This window comes from Pongo abelii, chromosome 21, assembly GCF_028885655.2.
Source record: "Pongo abelii isolate AG06213 chromosome 21, NHGRI_mPonAbe1-v2.0_pri, whole genome shotgun sequence".
Classification (NCBI taxonomy): Eukaryota; Metazoa; Chordata; class Mammalia; order Primates; family Hominidae; genus Pongo; species Pongo abelii.
The window spans coordinates 50,707,349-50,731,830 of NC_072006.2; the positions used below are offsets into that span (position 1 = coordinate 50,707,349).

Genomic DNA, 24,482 nt, shown 5'->3' on the forward strand with positions numbered 1-24,482 from the left:
ATCAACATTTTTTAGCAATAAAGTATTTTAAAATTAAAGTATGTACATTTATAGACATAATGCTATTGCGCACTTAATAGACGACAGTATAGAGGAAACATAACTTTTATATGCACTGGGAAACCAAAAATTCATATGACTCACTTTATTGCAATATTAGCTTTATTGTGGTGGTCTAATACTGAAGTTGCATTATCTCTGAGATATGCCTGTATATCTTCTTTTGAATTCTTCTTCGGTCATAGTTCATAGATTTTTTATTTTTTGTGCCCTCATTGTTATTCATTAGAAATAATTTATAATTTCTACTTTAATTTTTCTTTTGAACCCAATAGATAGTTAAAAGAGTAGGTTTTGAATATTCATGTCCATAGGGGTTTTGTTGGTAATGAGGTTTTTGTTTGTTTGGCTATTCTTTGGCGATTTCTAGTTTTATTGCATTGTGGTCTGTGAACATATTTCTGCCATTTAGAACATAGTGGAATTTCCTCTGAGAATTCTGCAGAGATGGTTGTTGAATACATCTGTGCTGCCTTCGTCCTTCAATTTAAAACTAGCTACTGAACCTTTTGTGAGCCAAGCAGCTTCTGGGGTTTAGAGATCTAGTGCATCTCTGGGGTCCAGAAGAAGGGAGTTGGCAGAGCAAGTTTCTGCTTCTGAGCCCCACGACAGCCCGGGGACTGGAGGTGCAGAGCCCAGGAGTAATGGTCAGAAGAAAAGTGAAATCGGAAACTTGACCTATGGAAATCCAAGAACCTCCCAAGGGAGAGGCTGCAGCTGCCCCCGTGAGCATTCTTTGGGCTCATTGCTCCAGCTCACACAAAGCTGTGGGGGAAAACAAAAGTGCTAAATCCTCTCCTCACTGGGAAAATGCCAGTCTTGGCAGCTGAAGAGACTAGTGGGCAGAGGGAGACCTTTTGGGACCAACCACTTGCCAGCGGACCCAGCAAGTCAAAGACTGCTGCACCATCCATTACTCAAGAGGCTGGCCTTGCTCTAGATCCCCAGCAGCTGAATATGGGCCCCAGTGGGTCAGCAAAGGAAAATACCAGCCCATCCTGGGGGACCCAGAAGTGAGAAAGCGAAAGAACCAGCATATTGCTGAGAACAACAGCTACAAACCTCCTGGGGGAGAGAGAGGACAGCCTGAACCAAAAACAATGATGACAACAACACGTAAGGAACCACAAATACAGTGTGCATAAATGCACGCATACACACACGCATGCACACACACACGCACACGCACACACATGCACACATACACACACTCATGCACACATGCACACACATACATGCACACGCACACACGCATGCACACACACATGCACACACACACATACGTTCTGGATCTAAAGAATCTCATTTTCAGACTAAAAATTTCAAGAGATGAATCAAAGGATTGCAGAGTCACTGTTGAAACCTGACCTAGAATGCCAAATGGAGAAATGAAACAAAACACAAATCAAAAATGCAAAGAGAGGAAAATTATGAGGTGAAATAAACAGAGTTTGAGGAAATGATGCAGGCAATCAAATACTTGCATATTTGGATTATTCTATGTTGGAATTATTATTATTAGGATAATAGAAATTTGTAAAATAAAGCAGATGGAAGACAGGCAATAATTAAACAAATAATAGAGGAAATTGTCCTTGAAAATTTTCCAATAAAGACTTGATCTGCTGATTTGAAGGACCCACTGAATTCCAAACAGAACTTACACAAAATAATACTCATCTTTAGCCATGTCCTGAAAACAATGACTGAAATCTCAAGTGTTAATATAAAAGCTTACTCATTTCTAGAGAGGGAAAATAAGTAACTTACAAAGAAACAATGAGATGTCATTTGACTTCTCATCTGCATCCGTGGAAGCAAACTATGCTGTAAGTATATCTACAGATTTCTGAGAGAAGAGGAATCCTAAGAGAAAGACTAATAGTAATGTCAGACTGTAAGTCCTGAAGGATCTCAGCCTAGTATTTAGGGAAGGGGAGGAAGAAGATGGAGAGCAAAAGTGTTTCAATATCTTTGCGGGCTGAGGAGATAGAAAACTACTACAAATAGGTCTCTTTAATGTGGGGAAATAGATGCTTTTCTCACATAATGGAGGATTATATAATTGCAATTGTGTATTTTATTCCGAATGTGCAAAAAATACAGATAACCACTCATGGCATGGAAAAGTATAGCACTTCTCTAAGAAACCTATAAAAATCTATAAGAAAATCTAAAAGAAAAAAATCTACAAGAAAATAAAAATCTAATAAATGGCCATGTTACCAAGCCATCAAAAACAAGAAAAAGAGAGAAAGGACAAAGTAAAATAAATAATGAACCTGAGTTGAAATGGATGAAATAAAATAAATTATACCCAGGTTTACACAAACCTCAAATGAGCTGAATTCTCACATTAAAACTCAAAGTTCATTAAATAGGATTGAAGAACAAAAACCAGCCATAGGCTATTGTTAGAAATACTATATCAGTCAGAACTGGTGTAACAGAAACCCAACTTACAGTGGTTTAAATATGTAAGAAATTTAATTTTCCTTGCAGCAGAGAGCTGCTGATATAGGCAGCTGCTCAGAAAACCTCTACCCTCTTCCAGCTTCCCTCACCCTCAGCACCTCTGCTGGGCTTGGTAGCTTACCTGGTGGTGTGACCCCAACCTTCATTCCTAAGCGATCTGAGCCCTTCTTGGTCACCATTCCTCTCATGTATGAGGCCATGATGGATGTACGTGTCCATTTACCATCAAAACTGGGCACCTGATCCATATACCAAGCTCAGGCTCCTTCCTCCTCTGTTGGCTGGTCATAAAGGACCCTTCTCTCCACCCCATGCAGCCATCGGTATGAGCTGAGAGCAAGACAACAGGTGGATGAGATGGGGGTCTGGTTACCTGCTCACGCAGCTCGCTTATGCCATCTGGTCCTCCTTCTGCTCAATCCTCCATGTCCCACTTCTATTCTGGCATGCTGCTGGGCCCACCTGATCTTACGACTTGGTTGATCTGACAAATATCTGACTCATTGTGGATAGTTTTGGCTGCACAATCGTTTGCTTTCCAGTGATCAGGTGTTCCCTCCCTCTGGGGCCAAGTAGCCCTCAGGAGCTTGCGATGGTTAATTTTAGGTGTCAACTGGACTGGGTTAAGGAATAGCTAGAGAACTTGTAAAGCATCACTTCTGGGTGTGTCTGTGAGGGTGTTTCCAGAGGACATTGGCCTGGGACTTGGCGGACTGAGAGGAGGAGATCTGCCCTCATTGTGGGCAGGCACCATCCAATCAGCTGGCACCCGCATAGAACAAAAAAGGCAGGAAAAAAACAAAACAAAACAATTTTCTCTCTCTCTCTCTCTCCCTCTTTCTCTTCTTCTTTCTCCTGGAGCTGGAACACACTTTTTTCTCCTGCCTTTGGACATCGGAACTCCAGGTTCTCCAGGCTTTCCAGCCTCTGGACTTAACAGCAGTCTCTGGACTTACAACAGCAGCCCCCTGGATCTTCAAGCCTTTGGCGTCAGACTAAGAATTATATCAGCAACTTCCTGGTTCTGAGGCTTTTGGGCAGCCATGCTACCAGTATCCCAGCAGTTCCAGCAGAAGGCCTGTTGCAGGACTTCTCAGCCTCCATGAGCATGTGAGCCAATTCCCTTAATACATCTATCTCTTTCTAGATTGATTTATTGATCTAGAAGGATTGATCCTATTGATTCTGTCTCTCTGGATAACTCTAATATGAGCTATATATCAAAGAGTGTGTAATTCTCTGATGCAGATGACATGACTTGCTCCAGAACCCTGGGGACCTGAGTTGTGATTTTCCCAGTGAGACTTGCCATATACTTTATTCAGTGTCTTTTCTGACCACCAATATCTCTAATACCATAGGGCCTGCTAGGTCGTGTGGCCAAAGCTTCAAGGATACTTGCTTTGCAGGCTGGACCTGCTGCAGAGCTCTTTTCTACTCTTGGTGCCTCTCAAAGGCAGCAGCCTTTCCTTCTACCAGATATTTGGATCAGAGCAGTATTCTCATGTTTGGAATATGCTGCCTCTAGAACCCAAAGAAGTCTATAGGCATGGCACTTTCTTCTTGGTGGTGATGGGAGATGAAAGATAAAAAAGTTTTGCCCTTATTTTTGAGGGAATGTTCTAGCTGCTTCAGAACATTGGAACTCAATTTTTAAACCTATTTGGAAGTCCTTGCACTTTTGAAGAGTTTAGTCTTGTACCCTCTGAAGTGCTTGTGTCTTACCAAGTCCTATATGTTCTAGCCACTTCACCCAGTCCAATCAGCATATGTCATCAATAGAGGGGACCAGTGTGATATTCTGTGGATGTCCAGCCAGTTCAGGCCTCTTCATATTATGTCATGACAGCACCGAACAGTTGAGATAACCCCTGGGAAAGACTGTGTATGTGTACTGTTGTCCAGTCTACCAAATGTGAACTGCTTCTGATACTGTTTTTTGATAGGGATGGAAAAGAACACATTAGCTGCATTGATGGCTGTATGCCAGGTGCCCAAGGCTGTGCTCATCTGCTCTAGTAAAGGTACCACACCTGGCACAGAAGCTGCATTGGGGTTACTGTTTGGCAGAGTTTGCAGTAGTCCACTGTCATCCTCCAGAATATGTCTGGGTTTTGCAGGGGCAAGACTGGTGAATTACACAAGCTATGAGGGGATTACCGCCTCAGCATCATTTAGGTTTTTAAGGATGGCTCCGGTCTCTAATATTCCTCTTTGGATGGATGTGACATTTTAAAAAGTTTACTCATTTGGTTGGGTTGGGGTGTTGGGGGCTATTTCAGAGGCTTCCACTGGTTTTCTTTACTCTGATAGCTCCTACCCCATGGGCCAAGGGACCAGTGTGCGAGCTGTGCCAATTGCCAACATGTCTATTCCAATTGGGGACTGGGGAGATGGCCATGGGGTTGGCCCATGGGTCTAGTGAACCCGTTGTAACCCAGACTTGGGCCAGGATCCCATTTATTTCCTGCTCTTCATATGCCCTCAATTTAATAGGGAGGCTACGATGATGCTTTGGGTTCCTGGGTAAATGTCAATCTGGACCCTGTGCCAATAGTTCTCCATGTTTGAGTGTTCCTCTTTCTCCAGTGTGTGGCCATCTGTCATGGCATCACAGGGTCCTCCTAGGAAGCCAGCCTCTCCTTCAATTCATGTGTTTTAAACACTAAAACTTGTTCCGGTCTGGAAACTAAGTGAAGGAGTGTGACTTTTTTTTGAGGAGTGATCACCCTCAACTACCTGACCAGGAATGTTAAATTGTAAAAAATGTGTATCTTAGTGGTCAGACATTTCTATGTATAATATGCACGAGAAAAAGACTCTCTAGGCATACAGCAGACTGTCAGCCATACCTACCTCTCTGTGGTGGTATTATGGGCCATTTAACTTTATCCTTTTTTGTTTGTTTGTTTTTTAAGACAGAGTTTCACTCTGTTGCCCAGGCTGGAGTGCAGTGGCACGATCTCAACTCACTGCAACCTCTGCCTCCTTGGTTCAAGTGATTCTCCTGCCTCAGCCTCCCAAGTAGCTGGGACTACAGATGCACACCACCATGCTTGGCTAATTTTTGTATTTTTAGTAGAGGCGGGATTTCACCATGTTGCCCAGGCTGGTCTCAAACTCCTGACCTCAGGGTATCTACCTGCCTCGGCCTCCCAAAGTGCTGGGATTACAGACATGAGCCACCACGCCCGGCCTAACTTTATTCTTTATACTGAAGGAGTTAAAAATATGCCACTCTGGCATAGTGACTATTTTGAGTTAAAGGCACTTGAAAAACAGCAGGTACAAGAAGATTGCCTTCATCTTCCTTCTGTTACTTAAAAGCAGGACATAAAATTCCCACGTGAAAGATGCCCTCCCTTTAACAGAAAGAAAGTAACATTCTTATCAACAACAGGAAGGTGAGGTCGTGGGAAACCTTTACACACAGACCCGGTTCAACTAATTCCTATCTTCCTAGTCACTTCTCCACCCGATCAACGACCCTAGCCCCAGTCCCTTTGCCTCGTCCCATTTTCATGACTTATGATACTTCGTCCATTTCAGTTTATAAGCATTAATCTCTAACAGCGTCTTTGGGCCTTTGTTTCCTTATGAAGGCTCTTGTGCAGGTAAAACTTGCATTAAATAACTGTGTGTGCTTTTCTCCTGTTGATCTGTCTCACGTCAATTTCATTTTCAGGCCCAGTTAGAAAAAAACTCTAAAAGGGTAAGGTAAAATTTTTCCTCTCCTACAATACTTTAATGTATTTTTCACATTTTTATATTATAGCAAATATATTCTGTCATGCCAGAGATTACATATGTAATATGTGTTTTCTGTCCTCTGGAGAGATGTTCCAGAAAATTGTCTTGGCATAACTGGATGTGGTTGTCAACTCCCTGCTCTCTGAAGGATGGATATGAATATCTGACATCTCTTAAGAAGTCTTCCTAGGAAAGAATCCATTTGAATTACAGAAGGTGGCTCCCTCCCCCAGAGGGGCCCCACTACCTGGGGAAAGAGACTTTAATCAGCCCCTTTGTTAAAAAGTCAAACAAACGCTTGCCATAAAACCCAGTGATTCTACTCCTAGGTACTCACTCAAGAGAAATAGTTTTAAAAAATTAATCAGATGTGGTGATCTACATCTGTAGTTCCAGCTACTTGGGAGGCTGCGGTGGGAGGATCATTTGAGCCCTGGAGGTTGAGGCTGCAGGGAGCTGTGACCCCATCACTGCATTCCTGTCTGGGCAACAGAGTGAGATCCTGTCTCTAAAAAACCAATAATAAAAAAAGAGAAGTGAGCACATATGTCCATACAAAAAACTTATACATTCATGGTCATAGCAGCTTTATTCATGACAGCCCCAAGCTGGACACAACCCAAATATCCACCAAGTGAATGAAAGAATAAATTGGGCTATGATTCCACTTACATAACACCCTCTAGAAAATGCTCACTAATCTAGAGTGACACGAAACAGATCAGTGGTTCCTTGGGGATAGGGGATGGGGGGATGGGAGGGAGGGAGTATGAAGGAGCAAGAGGAAACTTTGGGGTTGATGAGAGCAGAGCACTGGAACTTGAGTTCTCCCTGGGATGGGGGTGAGGTGCGTGGGATGTTTTAAACAATGACAGGATCTGCAGTTAGAACTGCTGAGGTTGGACAGTGTCATGCGTACCCCACATTCCAGGAAAGACTTGTCTTATGTGTCCCTAACTCCAAGTGTGTGACAATGATGGTATCTTCTCTTGATTCATCTTCTCTCATTTCAGTGTTGCTCAACCCTTATTTTTAAACTTATAGCTCCTCCAAGGAACCATTTTACATTTTTTTTTCTAATTGTCCACCTCCCCATGAAAATATAATACTGGTCGGGCGAGGTGGCTCACGCCTGTAATCCCAGCACTTAGGGAGGCCGAGGCGGGTGGATCATGAGGTCAGGAGATCAAGACCATCCTGGCTAACACGGTGAAACACCATCTCTACTAAAAATACAAAAAATTAGCTGGGCGTGGTGGCGGGTGCCTGTAGTCCCAGCTACTTGGGAGGCTGAGGCAGGAGAATGGCATGAACCTGGGAGGCGGAGCTTGCAGTGAGCTGACATTGCGCCACTGCACTTCAGCCTGGGAGACAGAGCGAGACTCCGTCTCAAAAAAAAAAAAGAAAATATAATACTGCAGATATACTGTGTGTCTGTTTACGTACTGTGGTCTTCTGGAGGGCCGCAAATAGATGTAACAGCTAAGATGTTGGGGGCATCCTAAGAACCAATATTCATTCCTGTGGGGGCTCTCTTGACCTGTTGAGAAATCATGACTTATTCCCATCAGAAAAAAATCCAAGTAGGCAGGGAATGTATTGTATTGAAAATGTAATTGTAATGAAATGTAAAGCTGTCTGATTTGACTCTGATGGAAGCGTAGTGACACACATAACTACAAAAAAGTGTTTCGCCGGAGCTATGCATTGATGTAGGTTCATGAAAATGGGAGCCTGAAATGAGGCAAAGGGGTTTGGCAGGCAGAGAGCTTTCAACCCAGGCAGAGAAGTGGCAGTCTTTTCTGTGCAACCAGAGCCCTCTGCTGGGCATTTCAGGAACATCCTCCAATAAATTGAACGCAGCCCATTCATTTAGCAGCTGTTTGCCCAGCATCCATCACAGGCCGTGCACTGAGAGCTAGGCTTGGGTTTGTGGCCCAGCAAGGTTTAATAACTGAGTCAGAACCACACAGTGGTGAGGAGTCACACTGGCATTCAGAGTCACTTTTCTCTGACTCCAAACCCCACAGTCCCCTCCTCTGGAGTTCCCAGCCAAGTTCCTACTGGCTTTAGAGGGGAGTCCCCTCCCTGGCCTCTGAGACAGAAAGGAAGATGAGGGGCAGGCAGGAATAGGGTAGAAGTGTGGGATATTTAGGGCATTATCACCTGATGATTTCCCTTTTCTCCTAGAAGTTGGAGCAGAAGAGGAGTGAGGATGACTTGGGTTAAGTCTTGTGGTTCTGGCTTTCTGCAAAGGGCTGTTCCACAAAGACTGAGAAAAAAACTGAGGCTCTGTAGAAACAGAGGCAGAAGTGGCAGAAGAAAATCTTGATGCTTCCCCAGTAAATTCCCATCAGTGATAGAGGTTAAAGAAAATGTGGTACATATACACCATGGAATATTACGTAGCCATAAAAAGGAACAAGATCCTGTACTTTGCAGGGACATGGATGGAGCTGGAGGCCATTATCCTTAGCAAACTAACGCAGGAACAGAAAACCAAATACTGCATGTTCTCACTTATAAGTGGAAGCTAAGTGATGAGAACACATGGACGCATGGAGGGGAAAAACACACACTGGGGTGGGGGTCAAAGGGCAGAGGTGGGAAAAAGGAGAGCATCAGGAAGAATAGCTAATGGATGATGGGCTTAATACCTGGGTGATGGGATGCTCTATGCAGCAAACCACCATGGCACATGTTTACCTATGTAACAAATCTTCACATCCTGCACATGTACCCCTGAACTTAAAATAAAAGTTGGAAATAAAAAAAAGAGATACTCAGGTAAGACTAAACCACACATGAGGAATTGGAACCAGGGTCCTGTGAGTCTAACTCGCATGGCTCAAGAGGGTTGGTTCCCCTAGGGAGCTGCTCCTTCCTCTTGGTGCGGTGTAGACAGGGTGTTAGGGAAGAGCCCCAGGCTCACTGAGGATGGCCAGGAATAAACCTGCCATGGTTCTAGAGGTGCCCAAAGCAGGCAACGGATGAGAGCAAGACAGTTTCTCACTCCAAGCGCAGCAAGCAACATGTGCATCTGCAGAGCTGTGCTGGTTTCCCTGCCCTCAGGTCCCACAGGTGACGCCATGGACTCAGATGGATGCTACCCACTCCATGGGCTGCCGTGAAGCTGTGGAACTCAAGGCCAAAGGTTCAGCATACTTTGAGAAAGCAGCAAACACTGTGGCAAGCAGCAAATAAGCCAGTCTCTCCCCTAGGGAGCAAGCGGTGACACAGGAATCACACAGAGGTCTCCTCACTCCGTGTACAGGGGCCTGCGTGACTAGCTGCTAGTTGTTTATTACCTGTGAGCAACCAGAGACATTATGAAGACAGCCTGAGGTCTCATCCAGGGGCAAGGGAAGAACTAGTCCTATAGAACAGATTTAAAGGGATAGTGGAAAATAAAAATAAAGCTACTTTACAATTTTGTACCATGAGTACCATGAGTCATGTTTGGTCAGGACATGGCTGGGACAGCTTTGCTGGGAAGCAGTGGATGATGTGGTTCCTCGCCATGGATGAGCACCCTAGTGGGCTAAGGTGCACTAAGTCAGTGCCTAGGGTCCATGCGAGCACTATCCATGGAACCCCATGCAACACCAGTGCCAAGGACCAGCTTCTCCCAGGAGCAGGAGGCAAGATAAATATTGAGACAATCTCTACCAAGATGGGATGGAGAAACAACATTCTCTCCCCACCACTGCCTCAGCAGTGCATCTGTGTACCCCTCCGTCCCCCAAGTTCAGCATTCATCCTAAAGAGGAGGAGGTGAAAGAAGAAAAAACAATTTTGACTGTGTCTGAGTTCTCCATCTGAAAAGACTCAGAAGTCTCTGAATTTGATTTAGTTTATCAGCATGGGACTAGATTAGGCCTTCTTCATCCAGCAGAATGGGGACACGCAGAGTCAGACATGCAGCTGCTTGCGTAACTAGCTACTAGTTGTTCATTACCTAAGAGGAATCATAGAGGTTATGGGGACTGCCTGCCTGAGGTCCCATCCAGGTGCAGGGCGAGGGCTAGCCCTATTGTACAGATTTAAAGGGATAATGGAAAATACCACACAAATCACACTCCTAGACATGTATCCCAGAGAAATGAAGATTTATGTTCACTCCAAAAGATGGACATGAATGTCCATAGCAGCTTGATTTGTAACAGCCAAAATCGAAACAATCTAGATGTCCTTCACTGGGCAAATGGTTGGTTAAACAAACGGTGGTGCACACGCACCAGGGAATACCACTCAGTGATAAAAAGGAAAGTCATGTTGTAGAAAGTCATTTTGGGGAGCCATGATTTTGAAAATCTGTATTCACCACAAACATAAGGTAGACGCCTCAGTGCTGTTAGGTGATTTAGTTTCTTTCTTTTCCTCTTCCCTTCTCCATTCCAGTAATAACAGCTAACCCACATTGTGTGTGGATCACTGCCAAGATCCTTTTTTATAAATTAGATTTCATTTTCAGATAATTGTAGATTCACATGCATTTGCATGAAATGATACAGGGAGATCCTGTGTACCCTTAACCCAGTATACTCCAGTGGTAACATCTTGCAAAACAATATCATAGCCAAGATATTGACAATAAGACAGTCAGGATACAGAACATGTCAATCAGCACCAGCATCCCTCACGGTGCCGTTGTAGCCACCCTCCCTTCCTTCCAATCACACCCCCTCTTTAGCTCCTACAACAACTTATCTGTTCTCCATTTGTAACATTTTGTCATTTCAAGAATGCTATACAAACAGAATGATACTGAGATGGGAACAGCAGTGGGTGGTCGCAGGAGGATGGAAAAACTGAAAAAAGAACTAGCCAAAGGCAGGGTGCGGTGGCTTATGCCTGTAATCCCAACACTTTGGGGGCTGAGGCGGACAGATCACTTGAGGTCAGGAGTTCGAGACCAGCCTGGCCAACATGATGAAACCCCCACCCTTACTAAAAATACAAAAATTAGCCGGGCGTGGTGGCGGGTACCTGTAGTCTCAGCTACTCAGGAGGCTGAGGCAGGAGAATCGCTTGAACCTGGGAGGTGGCAGTTGCAGTGAGCTGAGATCATGCCACTGCACTCCAGCCTGGGCAACAGAGTGAGACTCTGTTTAAAAAAAAAAGGAAGGAAGGAAGGAAGGAAGGAAAGAAAAAAGAGAAAGAAAGAAGAAAGAAAGAAAGAAAGAAAGAAAGAAAGAAAGAAAGAAAGAGAAAGAGGGAGAAAGAAAGAAAGGAATCAGTCAAAGAAACAAGAACTAGGCAAAGAAACCATAGCATAACAGAAAACACAAAATAAGGGAAAGAAAATGGCTAAAACTCTGGTCAGGGCGACAATGTCTGTGACTCTTCCAGGCAAATCCAAATAAGGCAGAAAGGGGGTAATAACTGGAGTGGAGGGGGGGGTGTCCCTGAAATCCCCTCCTTTTCCAGGATATTCCACCCCTTAATTAAAGAAACACTCATAAAATTAGACACCCAAACTCCATTATGTGTGACTGGTTCTCTCAAGGAGGCCCACACTTCTCTCTTAAGTGTGTACTTTCAATTTGCAATAAAAGCTTCTTGCCTTTGGCTTTATTCTGACTCATCCCTGAGCTCTTTCTTGTGATGGTGCCAATAATCTGGACACCAGCTGGAGTTGGGGCCTTACTGGCATCTAGAGACCCTCCTGAGCCCTCGAGCACCAATACAGTATGTAACTTTTTTGACTCAGCACAATTCTCTGGCGATTCATCCAGGCTGTTGCATGTATCAGTAGCTCATTCCTTTTGATCATTGAGTGGCATCCTATGGTATCCATGCACCACAGTTTGTTTAACCCAGTGAAGGGCATCTAGATTGTTTTCAGTTTTGGGTTATTACAAATAAAGCTGTTATGTACATCTAAGTCTATTTTTTAGAGTGAACACAAATTTTCATTTCTCTGGGATAAATGCCCAAGATTGAAATTGTTGGTTCTTATGGTTGTAGTTGCATAGTTTTTAAAGAAATTGTCAAACTGTTTTCCAGAGTGGCGGTACCATTTTACATTTTCATTAGCAATGTACAATGGTCCCGTTTTTCCACATCCTCACCAGCATTTGGTGTTGTCACTATTTTTTATTTTAGTCATTCTGATGTGGATGCAGTTATAGCTCATTGTGTTTTTAATTTGCACTTCTCTAATGGATGTTAAACATCTTTTCATGTGCTTACTTACTATCTGTATATCTTTTTTGATAAAATGTCTTTTGCCCATTTTCTAATTTAATTTTTTTTCTGTTAAGGTTTGAGAATTCCTTATATCAGAGGATATATAATAATATTTGCAAACCATTTATACAACAAAGTACTGGTACATTTTAGGTACTAGTTCTTTGTTGTATGACTGGTTTGCAAATATTTTCTCCCAGTGTGTAGCCTGTCTTTTCATCCTTGTAGCAAGGTCTTCTGAAGCACAAAAATTTTAATTTGATGAAGTCCAATGTTTCCTTTTATGGATTGTGCTTTCGTTGTCAATTCTTTGCCTCACTATGTAGATCCCAAATATTTTCTCTTATTTTTTTTCTGAAAGTTTTATCTCTTATAATTTAAATCTGTGGTTGATTTTAAGTTAATTTTAATGTAAGGTGTGAGACCTAGGGCGAAGTTCTGTTCTTTCTCTCTTTCTTTTCTTTATTCTTCTCCTTCTTTTTTCTTTTTTTGCTCATAGATGTCTTACTGTTCCAGCACCATTTTTTTTTTTTGTTGAAAAGACTATCCTTTGTCCACTGAATTGCTTTTGCACTTTTGTAAAATGTCAGTTGGACATATTTGTGTGGGTCTATTTCTGGATTCTTTGTTATATTCCATTGATCTATGTGTCTATCCATCCTCCAATACCACATAGTCTTGATTACTGGAAACTGATTCCTCCCGTTTTATTATTCTTTTTCAAAATTATGTTAGCTATTCCAGTGCCTTTGCCTTTCCATACAAACTTTCAGATAATGTTGCCTGTATCTACAAAAAATCCTGCTGAGATTTTGATAGTGTTACTAGGGCAGCCCCGGAGATACAGCCGAGAAAGCTCATTATTTTCTTAAACAGTAGATAACTGAAAAAAGTCATTTTTTTTTTCTTAAATAGATTTTTTCTGTTTCTTTATCTATAGGTAAGCTTGCTTAAAAGAACTCCAGATGGCCCGGGAGCTGCAGGACCCTTTGCCAATTATCAGAGGAAGATAAGGCCTGTGTGAAACCGGGGCAAACCTGAACCAGAGACCCCATGTTACCTTTAGATCATTAACATATCATCATAATGCTAAAACCTCACCCATAGAAGATAACTGCTGCCATTTTCTGAATATACATTATATGAAGAAGCATGTTCATGATCTGCACCTGCACATCTGGAGTTCCTCCCCACACATGTTTACATACCTCCCTGCCTCACATCTAACTCCTTAAAATCCCCCAGCTTCTCATATCTCAGGGAGAAGGAGTCTTTAGAGAAAGAGCTCCCTCCTCCATTCCTGGCCAGGCATAAAACCTGCTTGCCTTTTTTCCCAATTAGGTGTTACAGTAGAACTCAGTTACCCTGTAACAATAAGAATTGCATTAAATCCTTATATCAACTTGGGAAGAATTGACAGCTTTACCATATTAAGTCTTCTAATCCATAAATAAGTATGTTCATTCATTTTTTTAGATTTTTTGAAATTTCTTTCATCAGCATTTTGTAGTTCTTTGCCTCACTATCTAGATCCCAAATATTTTCTCCTATGTTTTTTTTCCTGAAAGTTTTATCTCTTACAATTTAAACCTGAGTAGTTCTCAGCATGCAAGCCCTGTACATGTTTTGTTGGATTTAAATTTAAGTATTTTGTTTTTTGATAAATTGTAAGTGCTATTGTATTTTAAGTTTCAGTGCCCATGTGTTCATTGCTAGTATAAAGAAATACAACATATTCTTGCAGTCTAGCTGAAGTCACTTATCAGCTCTAGGAGTTTTTGGTTTTTGTTTTATTTTTGGTAGATCTTTGAGATTTCCTACTTAGATAAGCATGTTGTCCGTGAATAGGGACAGTTTTATTACTACCTTTCTGATCTGTATGCCTTTTATTCCCTTTTCTTACCTTATTGCATTGGGTAGCACTTCCAACACTGTTTAACAATAATGGTAAGAGCAGTCATCCTTGCCCTGTTCCTGTTCTCAGGGTACAACCATTCAGTCTTTCACTGTTAAGTATGACGCTGGCTGTGGAGCTGTTATAGATGCTCTTTAACAAGTTAGGACAAATTCCCTCTATTTTTCTTTTTCTGAGCGTTTTTAAAACCATGAATGGGTATTTTGTCAAATGCTATTCCTGTATTGATCGGTAAGATCAATTTTCTTTTGTATCCAGTTAGTATGTTGGATTATGTTGACTGATTTGTGAATAGTAAAACAGCCCTGCATTCCTGCAGGAAGCCTCACGGTGTTACAAGATCTTTGGGGTGTTGCTTTTCTGGCCAGAAACCTCTGTGGCCAGTGGCGCCTTTGCCCAAGTTTTGTTTGGGCTCACTGGGCTCATTCCACCCACTCGGCCTGGCAGGCTGTGCTCTGCTCATGCTACCAGCCTGGATCCCATGTCTGCCAAAGGCAAGTCAGGCATGGAGTGGCAAGGGGTGTGTGAGTGAGCGTGGGGTCTGGCCACTGTGCAGTCAGACATGTCAGCTGCTGCAGTGGGGTGGGCAGCTCCAGGTGCTGGCATGGGCACTAGTTCTCTGTGAGGCTGTGGCTAGGCCAGGCACACTGCATGCAGCTTCCACAGCTGGTACTGGGGAACAAAGTGGTGCCTGGAAGCTTGGAGATGACAGGAACCACAGGGCTCCCAAAAAGGAGTCATAGCCCTGGCTTGGGGAGCTCCCAGGTCTGGGCTTCCCAAAGGGCCATAGCTATTCTTTCTTTCTCTTCACCCTCAATGTAGTGAGCAAGGGGCATGTTTCAACCCTGTTTGTGTTACAGCTCTTTTAGCCCTGCCATTCAATGGGTCCCAAGTTCTTGTCCTATAACCAGGAAGAATGAGGTACCCAGACAAGTGGAGGATGAGCAAGATGAAAAGGAGCTTTATTGAGCGACAGAACAGTTTGGAGGAAACCCGCAGTGGGTAGCTCCTTTCCACAGCCAGGGTGTCCTGATGAGTGTTCAGCTCCTAGCAAAGAGGAGGCCCTGGAGTGGGAAGCTCCTCTTTGCATGCAGGTGGTCCCATTGTCTCTGCAGCTCTCAGCAGACAGGAGGCCCTGGAGTGGGTAGCTCCTCTCTGCTGTTGGTCATCCCAATGTCTGCTCAGCTCTAGTTGAGCACAGGGGTATTATGGGCTTCAGAGGGGGGAAGGGCAGGCCCAGAAAAGGCACCACAAGCTCCCACTCTGGTCTGTGGGGCTGGCAGCCCGACCCCAGCCTTCAGGCCCTCCCTGGCCTGAAGGTGGGGCCTCACTGGGGACCTGCCCCCTTCTGCCTAGGAGCCCATCTGCCTCCTGCCACTGCGAATGGCACCCAGGCTGCTCACAGCAAGGGGCACCCACACGCCAATGCAAGCTGCCCTCAACTTTGTCATTGTGTATACTTTCTTTACACTGTTGAATTCTACTTGCTAATTTAAAAAATGTTGTATCTATATTCATGATATTAGTCTTTTGTTTTTTGTACTATCTTATTTTTTTTGGTTTGAGTATTGGATTTAGTACTAGCTTCATAAAATAAATGGGAAAGTCTACCCTCATCTTCAATTTTCTGGAAGAGATTTTGTAGAATTAGTGTTAATTCTTTTTTAAACTTTTGGTAGAATTCTCCAGTGAACTCTCCTGGTCTAGGAGCTGCTTTTAAATTTTAGTTTTAAAATTACAAATTCAGTTTTTAAAATTCCATTTCATATTGGGTGAGTTGTAGTTTTTGAGGAATTGGCCTGTTTAATCTAAGCTGTCAAATTTATGTGGGTAGAGTTGTTTGTAGTATTCCCCTATCCTTCTGATGTATACAGAGCCTGTAGTGATATCCCATTTCATCCTTGATGTTTCATTCCGTTTCACCCTCTTTCTTTTCTCTCCTTATTACTGGTTGTTGGAATGGGAATTCCAGCTTCTCCCTAGGCCTCTACTAAGACCTCCCTGACTTGGGGGACAGTTGGGTGGGGCGGCTCATGACTGCTCCCCAAGGGGCCTCCACTGACAGAAGGGGTGGTGGCCTCATTACCACTAGTTGGTGGTGAAAGTCCTGATCACCCTCTGGGTTTTCTGGGACACTGCCCCAGCAGAGCAGAGAGGAGCACCTCATGACTGCTGGATGGGAGTGGAAGTCCAGGCTCCCCCACTGTCTTCACTGATATTGCAGGGAGCCCATGGGGAGAGTTGGGGTGCCTCTTTACAGCCTGGTGTGGGTGGAATTCTAGGATCTCCACCTCTGCCTTTGCTTGTGTGAGTGTGGGTGGGGCCACAGTCTTTCCTGTGGTGTTCGGCTGGAGTAGAGAGGTTATTGTCTCAAGGTTTTCTGTCTTGTAAGGCTGCCCATTTTCTGCTTTCTGTTTTGTTTTTGCTTTGTCTAGAGGGAGTAGGCTTTTGTTGGGGCTTTTCCCCCCATCTCAAACACTAGAGTTTCCAGGTTGCGAGCTTCTTCAGTTCTAAGTCTGGGATATATGAGGCAAAATGAAAGCCAGGAGAACGCACTACACAGTCCCAAGTTTCCTAGCTGGTCTGCCTTCTTTTCTCAACTTTTCAGAATATTCTTATACTTGCTTTACATACAAACTAAATCTACTGAAAAAATACAATAACCAAAATAAATGGATGGGCTCAATAGCCAATAGAGGAGACAGAGGAAAAAAAATCACTGAACTGAGAACTATAATTAGAGAAACCACCCAGACTGATAAACAGAGAGAAAATAAATGGAAAAAAATGAACGGAGCTTCAGGGACCTGTGAGACTATCACAAGGTCCAATGTTTGTGTCATCGAAGTTGCAGAAGGAGAAGAGAAAGAAGACAAGGCTGAAAAGGTATTCAAAGAAATAATGGCTGAAAGTTTCCCAAATGTTCAGAGTTTTTAGTTGTCCTTACTGGGAGGAATAGGGAGAAGTGTCTCTGCTCTATCTTCCTGAAAGCTAAAGAACCAAGCACTCCTGGATGGGGACCCAGGGTCTCCAAGCTGGGAAGAACACTGATAAGGCATGCACAGAAGCAGTCCTGGGAGGACTCTGCCACAGGCACAAACACCACTAGACACCCAAGTCATACTGCTGGGCGCTGGAGTCCGTTGCTTCTTCTGAGAAGAATCGCTAACTTTTCTGGGGTCTTTGTACCTTTAGCCCCTGATTCAAAGTCTTGGGGAGGCTCACCTGAGTGGCCAGTCACAGGGAGTGTGCCCAGACCCTGTCTGTCAGCAGGTGTGCAAAGGAAATGTACAGCATCCTGCAGCATCCCTGGTGGAAGCTGGAGCCTGTCTTCCATTAAGCCATACTCACCATGGGATTCCTCAATTTGTCCAATTAGGAGGTCAGTGCATGAGGTTGCTGTACCCCCATACCCCCGCAACACTCAGTTTTACTGAACTTCCTATTATTTGCCAATATAATAGGTGTAAACTTATACCTCACTGCTGCATCAATTTGCATTTCTGGGATTATTAACATTTGTGAGCACCTCTCATATGAGTGTTAGCTTTTGAGAGTTCTCATTCTGTAAATTGCCTGTTTATATCCTAGGTATATTTATGTTTACTATGCTTTTGAATGGAAGCTTATTTCCCTAAGTCTTACAGACATTTGAGACAGTTACATTATAAAAGTATATTGCTGAGTGAAGAGATAATCATAAGACATAGTTCTTTAATAATTCCAGATTTGAAAAACAACCATATTAAACGTTATTATTTGTGGGAGGTGAGATTATCTGACATTTGTTATTTGTTTCTTCTTCTTTCTTCCTCTTCCTCTTCCTCTTCTTCTTCTTCTTGGTTTCTTCTTCTTTTTTTTTTTTTTTTTTTTGACAGAGTCTTGCTCTGTTACCAGGCTGGAGTGCAGTGTTGTTTCTTCTTTTGAATGGATACATTCAACTTTACCTGAGCTCTTTGCTCCAGGAAAATAGGAACGGATAAGAAATGCTCCACTCTTGTGTGTTTCAGGAAATGGTTAATTGCAAAAAACACAACTTCCCTATATGGCTTAGACCACCCTTCCCTTAATGACTCCCTTGTGTGTGTGATAAAACCCCAAGTCTTTTTTAAACATGTTTCTAATTAATGAACATTCTCTCTATTACAGTAGCCTTAATTGTCAGGTGCATATGTCCTACACACCATCTCCTTAATTGTCAGGTGCATATAAAATACACACATTTTATTTTTATAAATATAATTTTCATACATAATGATTGCAGTTTCTATAAACTTTTGAAAAGTACTGGTCAAGTATTTTGTAGAATATCCCTCAATTTGGGTCTGTCTGATGTTTTCTCATGATTAGGCTAGAGTTACACATTTTGGGAAAGAATATCATGGAGGTGATGTATCCTTTTAATCACTCATATCAGGGAGCATATGATATCCACATGACTTGTCACTGGTGTTGTTAACCTTATCACTTGGTTCTGGTAGTGTCTGCCAGGTTTCTTCACTATGAAGGTACCATTTTCCTCTTTCCATACTCTATTCACCAAATATAAGTCACCAAGTGCAGCCCATACTCAAGGGGAGGGAATAAATCTCCTCCTCCTTGTATCAGAATGTGTAAAGATCTCTTAGGCTTTAAAATCTATATATTATTCAGTTGCTTCTCCTGTTCCGCTTTTTATTTGTTAAGGAACCAGATCCTTTGTCCTACTTCCCCACACCTAGGCTTGCTGATTGCATCTCTGAGAAGTCATGCAACATGTTCGTTTGTTCCTGCCATTTCATGTACATTGGTACCAGAGGCTTGATTAGCTTTATTTATTTATTCATGATGGAGTTTTGCTCTGTCGCCCTGGCTGGAGTTGCAGTAGTATGACCTTGGCTCACTGCAACCTCTGCCTCCCAGATTCAAGTGATCCTCCAGCCTCAGCCTCCTGAGTAGCTGGGATTACAGGCATGTGCCACCACGCCTGGCTAATTTTTGTATTTTTGGTAGAGATGGGGTTTCACCATGTTGGCCAGGCTGATCTCAAACTCCTGACCTCAGGTGATCTGCCCACCTCAGTCTCCCAAAGTGCTGGGATTACAGGTGTGAGCCACCACACCTGGCCTTGATCAGATTTAGATGCAAGTTTTGAACATGAATATATGGTGGTACATTCTTTCATCAGAAGGTGGGCAATTATTGTTGCTTCCCCCATGTTTTTTTGAGACAATTGTTTCTGAGACATCTGTAGCCAAGGCTGGAGTACAGTGGCCTTGGCTTACAGCAGCCTTGACTTTATGGGTTCAGGCGGTTCTCCCACCTCAGCTTCTCAAGCAGCTGAGACCACAGGTGTGCACCACCACACCCAGCTAATTTTTTTGTATTTTTAGTAGAGACAGTATTTCGCCATGTTGCCTGGGCTTGTCTTGAACTCCCGGCCTCAAGTGATTCGCCTGCCTCGGCCTCCCAAAGTGCTAGGATTATAGGTGTGAGCCACTGCGCCTGGCCTCCCACTTTTTTTTTTTTTTTTTTTTTTTAATGTTAGCAGCTGTTGATGATCATTGCCCAGCTCCACTAATGCATTAGGGATTACACAATGGTAATATACTTATTTTAACATGATTTCTTCATTTGCTGGTTGTAATACTTCTGGCAAGAGAAACATTCCCCTCACAATTATTTGGTTACCCTGAGGAACAGTTCATACAGGAAAGGCAGAATTCATGATTCTTTCCCTTTATTTTCCAGTTTTCCAAGCATCCTCCAAAGGTGACCAATGCTTTCCTTTTGAATGATGGTTTTTGTTGTTTTTTTGCATTCCCAAAAGAAATGCTACTGATTATGGTTATTATTCTTTCAGTACCTTGTTGGATTCTATTTCCTAGAGTTTTATTTAAGTGTCTCATGTATATTAATAGATGAAATTGATTTATATCTTGTGGTGACTTCCTGATTTTACACAGACACACACAAACACACACACACACACACACACATAGATTGTGTTCAAACCATTTCTAATTATAATCTCTGTGGGTACTGAAAGAATCATGCATTTATGGGCATGAAAAAAATTACCTTTGAGAGCAAGCATTCAGTGTACCCAATAAAGCAGAAACTCTTGCATAATCACAAATAAAGGTGCCACAGAAATTTACGGGAAATGGGGCCTTGCATTGCCCAGAGGAAGTCACCAGGGACAGATGTTCAGTAGCTCCTTCTGCACACATACAGTTCCATTTTAGGGAAAGAGGTTGCTCTTGCTCTGTCTACAGCCTTATGGGGGAGACTCCACATCTTTGTTCGTCCGAAGTATTGGTCCTAGGAACCAAACTGAAAGTGCTTGAAAAGGACATTTGCATAGAGATTGGGGGTGGAAGGGGGAGAATGTCTGGTGGAATTGACTTGTGCTCCTGTAAGGTAGAAACAAAACACCGAAGAATCGTATTAAGTGCTCCCAGACTGTCCTAGACTTGGTCTTAAGGGAATGGCAGGCAAGAGAAGGCCTTGGCTTCCTATCTGCTGGGTCAAGGGCTGGAGAGTGGGCATTTGCTTCCTTCTCTGGAACAGGGTGCTGGATGGGAGGCCAGGAATGTGCATCAAAGTGCACAAGAGATGATTCTAGAAACTCTGCTCTTGCCAAGTATAGCCTGGCCAGCATGCAGCCTGGTACTCTAAGAGGTAAGTTCCTTAAGAGCAACTAGGAAGAGCATTAATATTTTGTGCTGATTTGGAAGAGGCAAGGAGAGTGCAAACTGATGTAATGAAGGTCAGTAATGTAGATGCCAGAGACCTGCGTGCAAGTCAGGGTCTCTATGGGATCTGGGCTTCTCTACAACTCCAGTAATTTTTTTTGAGATGGAGTCTCGCTCTGTTGCCCAGGCTGGAGTGCAATGGCATGACGTCGGCTCACTGCAACCTCTGCCTCCCGGGTTCAAGTGATTCTCCTGTCTCAGCCTCCTGAGTAGCTGGGATTACAGGCTTGCGCCATCACGTCTGGCTAATTTTTGTATTTTTAGTAGAGACGGAGTTTCACCATGTTGGCCAGGCTGGTCTCGAACTCCTAACCTAGGTGATCCGCCCGCCTCAGTCTCCCAAAGTGCTGGGATTACAAGAATGAGCCACCGCACCTGGCCTAACTCCAGTAATTTTAAGGAGTATCTATCAGCCTTGTTTTCCTCATCTTTAAGATGAGCATGGAAAGAGAACTTATCTTGTAGGCCTGTTTTGGAGATTAAATGTGATATGGCATGCATACCCTTGCTTGCTGCATAACAAGATCCTAATAAAAGCCATTGCTTCTATTATACAAGATACTTTGCTAGGTTCTTTTAATTAAGTGTACCAATGAACATATTTATTGTGAGGTTAGTATTGATAGCTTATTATTTTATGTCATCTTTATTTTAATAAGAAAATGGATGCTCAGAGAAGTGAAGTCAGTCATCCAACATTAACAGGTAGGTGGCCAAAGTGCTGGGGTTAAATCCCAGAACTGCTTTCCATCCCATGTTGTGCTTCGCCAATACGCCATATTGCCAAAAAACCCAGACTTGGACGTTAACTGTCTTTGAATTCTTCACAGCACTCAGCCCCATGAAATGACCTTAATGACTCCACAAGAAATAAATGTTGAAGAAAAATGGACTCCAGCCTTCTAGGCCCAGGATTTCTTGATGTTTCTTTGGTGTTTGGGAGGACACTGTATTTCTGCAGCTTCAGGATGGCTTATGTACTCTCTGGCCTGTATTTGTTCCTAGCACCCCTGGTTCGAGTTTACCAGAAGCCAGTGTGAGATTCAGGGGCCAATGTGTACCATCAGAGACAAATATTGGTTATCAGGTGGGAGGTCCTGTCTAAAGTGAAGCTGTGCTTGGAGCTCAGATGCTGACTCCATGTGAATGCAATGGATCTTGTGTGTTAGGAGGACAAGACTCCAGGAATAGAAATTCAGTGAGACCTCACACCAGAGCTCTAGGCAGGGGTGGAAAAGCCCCAGGCAAGGAGCTGGGCTATAAGCAATTCTTGATCCTTCTGTTCAGAGTGTGCAAAATTTGCATGGTGTTACCCCATGTAGAGACCACTTGGGTTGTGTGCCAATGGACGTTTCAGGGCACTTCTCAAAGCAGGGAGCTAAGCTGAGGGGCTTGGCAGGGGGCAGACTCCACAATAAAAGGCTTATTGGATGTCTGTGAGGGCACACTCAAGACAGGAGGGAGTCAGCAGGCCCAGTTGAGAAAATTCAATCTCAACCTTCTCTAAAGACATTCTCTGAAGACACATGCTTTCTTTATGTGAAAGAATGAAGACTCATTCTTTCCTGACCTGAGCTGGCCCTACACTCATATTATATCCACATTGTCTTTGGCTTCTAAGGATGTGCTGATTGCCCTATAGATTGACATACAAAGTTCAGAATGATAAAAATGGAAAGGCATCACAGTATTATCTAAATATGCCTCCTCAATTTAAAGATTAATAAAATTGGGCTAGACTAGGTCACACAGTTGGTTAGAGGCAATGTCAAAATTAGAAGTTGCCCCATTCTCAGTGTGCTGTTCATCATTCCAAATAAAATCAAAACAAGGTATCTTTAAAAGTTTCTCACTAGAAATGACGATGAAGAGAGCACGATCAATAAAAAAGACAGACGTGCCTGAAAGCCCCTTTCCTGCCCTGCCCTTTCCAGTTTCCTGTGGATTCTCAGAACATGAAAGGTTAGAAATGTTAGCTTCAGAGAGAAAAGAAACATAACATGAACATATTTTCCTATCAGTGGATTTCCCCCTACAAGATCATTTTTGATGAGCAGTGAAGAAGCTAATGGTTAGGAGCATGGCCTCTGGGGCGAGACTTCCTAGACTCAAATCCTGGCTCCATGTCTTACTAGGTATACAACCTTGGGCAAATTAACCTCTGTGCTTTGGTCTACCCATCTGTAAGATAGGGATAACAGTATCTACTTCACAGGTTGTTATGAGGATTAAATAACCGTTTCATCATATCTATATCTATCTATCTATCTCTACATATATATGTATATATATCCTAGAATAGTGCTTGGCATGTAGTAAACTCTGCTATAGCAGAGTTTTCTATTATTGACAAATAGCAAGATATTCTGCCCTTTGGATGTGTGATAATTTCTTTAGCCAATCCCTTATTATGATACATCTGATGGCCTTCAGCTTTTTGTTGTTATTCAAGGGAGGATAAATTGTCACTAAATCCATTGGAAATAAATGTCTAGACTCTCCAAATAATCCATGTGAGAGTTACAATGGACAGGTAGGTGCCATTTCCTTCTTGTTTTTTTCTGGTAGCAAAGTAGGACAGGAAATGTAGAGTCTAGTTGGGTGGCCATATGCCCTGCCAGAATTCACTGGGGAGTTCTACTACTAAAGGAAGAAGGGAACCATGGCTACTGCAGGGCTATCAGCAGACCCTGCCACAGCTTTCAACATCCATCCTATCCCCTAGACTACAACTCCGTGAAAGTTTGGTTAAACAAGGTAATCACAGGACTATCCTTATGTTGTCACACTTTAGTGGATAAATGTTTAAAAAAACCTGGATCTATTTTTGTCATCCCTTAAATTTCAAACTCCCTTTGTCACCTGGTTTTAGGTACATTTTTTTACAAGCCATACATAGTTGGATTTAGTTTTCTAACTCACTGTTAAACTACCTCTGTCTTTGATGTAGGAATTCAATTTGTTCATATTATCTGTGATAATATTTATTGATTCTTTTTCATTTTTACTTGTTTAAAGTCTACTGTACTTTTCTTTTCCACTTTCCTTACTTTTTCTATCCTGGTCAGTGTTCACTTTATCATTTAAAAAAATTTAGGAGAAACTCTACTAGGAAACAAATGGAAAAAGACAATCAAGAAAATCAAGGGTAGGCCTAAATGACTAGTGGTGTGGATACTTGTAAAAAGTCATTAAAGAGACTTGAACTACAGAAAAATAGATAAATGTAAAAAAAATCTTAGCTACAATTCTTACTACAAAACATCACCTTTGTTAATGTTCTAATGCATTAAGACTTTTCTTGAAAATAAGATATTCTATTAACAGATATTCATATGGATATAAATATGCAT

At 42.7% G+C, this 24,482-nt stretch overlaps 1 long non-coding RNA gene across 1 annotated transcript in view; it reads left to right on the forward strand.

The window, feature by feature from the left end:
* Window positions 1-14,710, forward strand: part of LOC112130332 (uncharacterized) — a 38,055-nt gene extending 23,345 nt beyond the window's left edge. Inside the window, exons 3-4 of the long non-coding RNA XR_002912597.2 lie at window positions 3,397-3,645; window positions 13,418-14,710. This is a non-coding gene — a long non-coding RNA (uncharacterized LOC112130332). The remainder of the gene's footprint in view (window positions 1-3,396; window positions 3,646-13,417) is intronic.
* The last annotated feature ends 9,772 nt before the right edge of the window (window positions 14,711-24,482 follow it).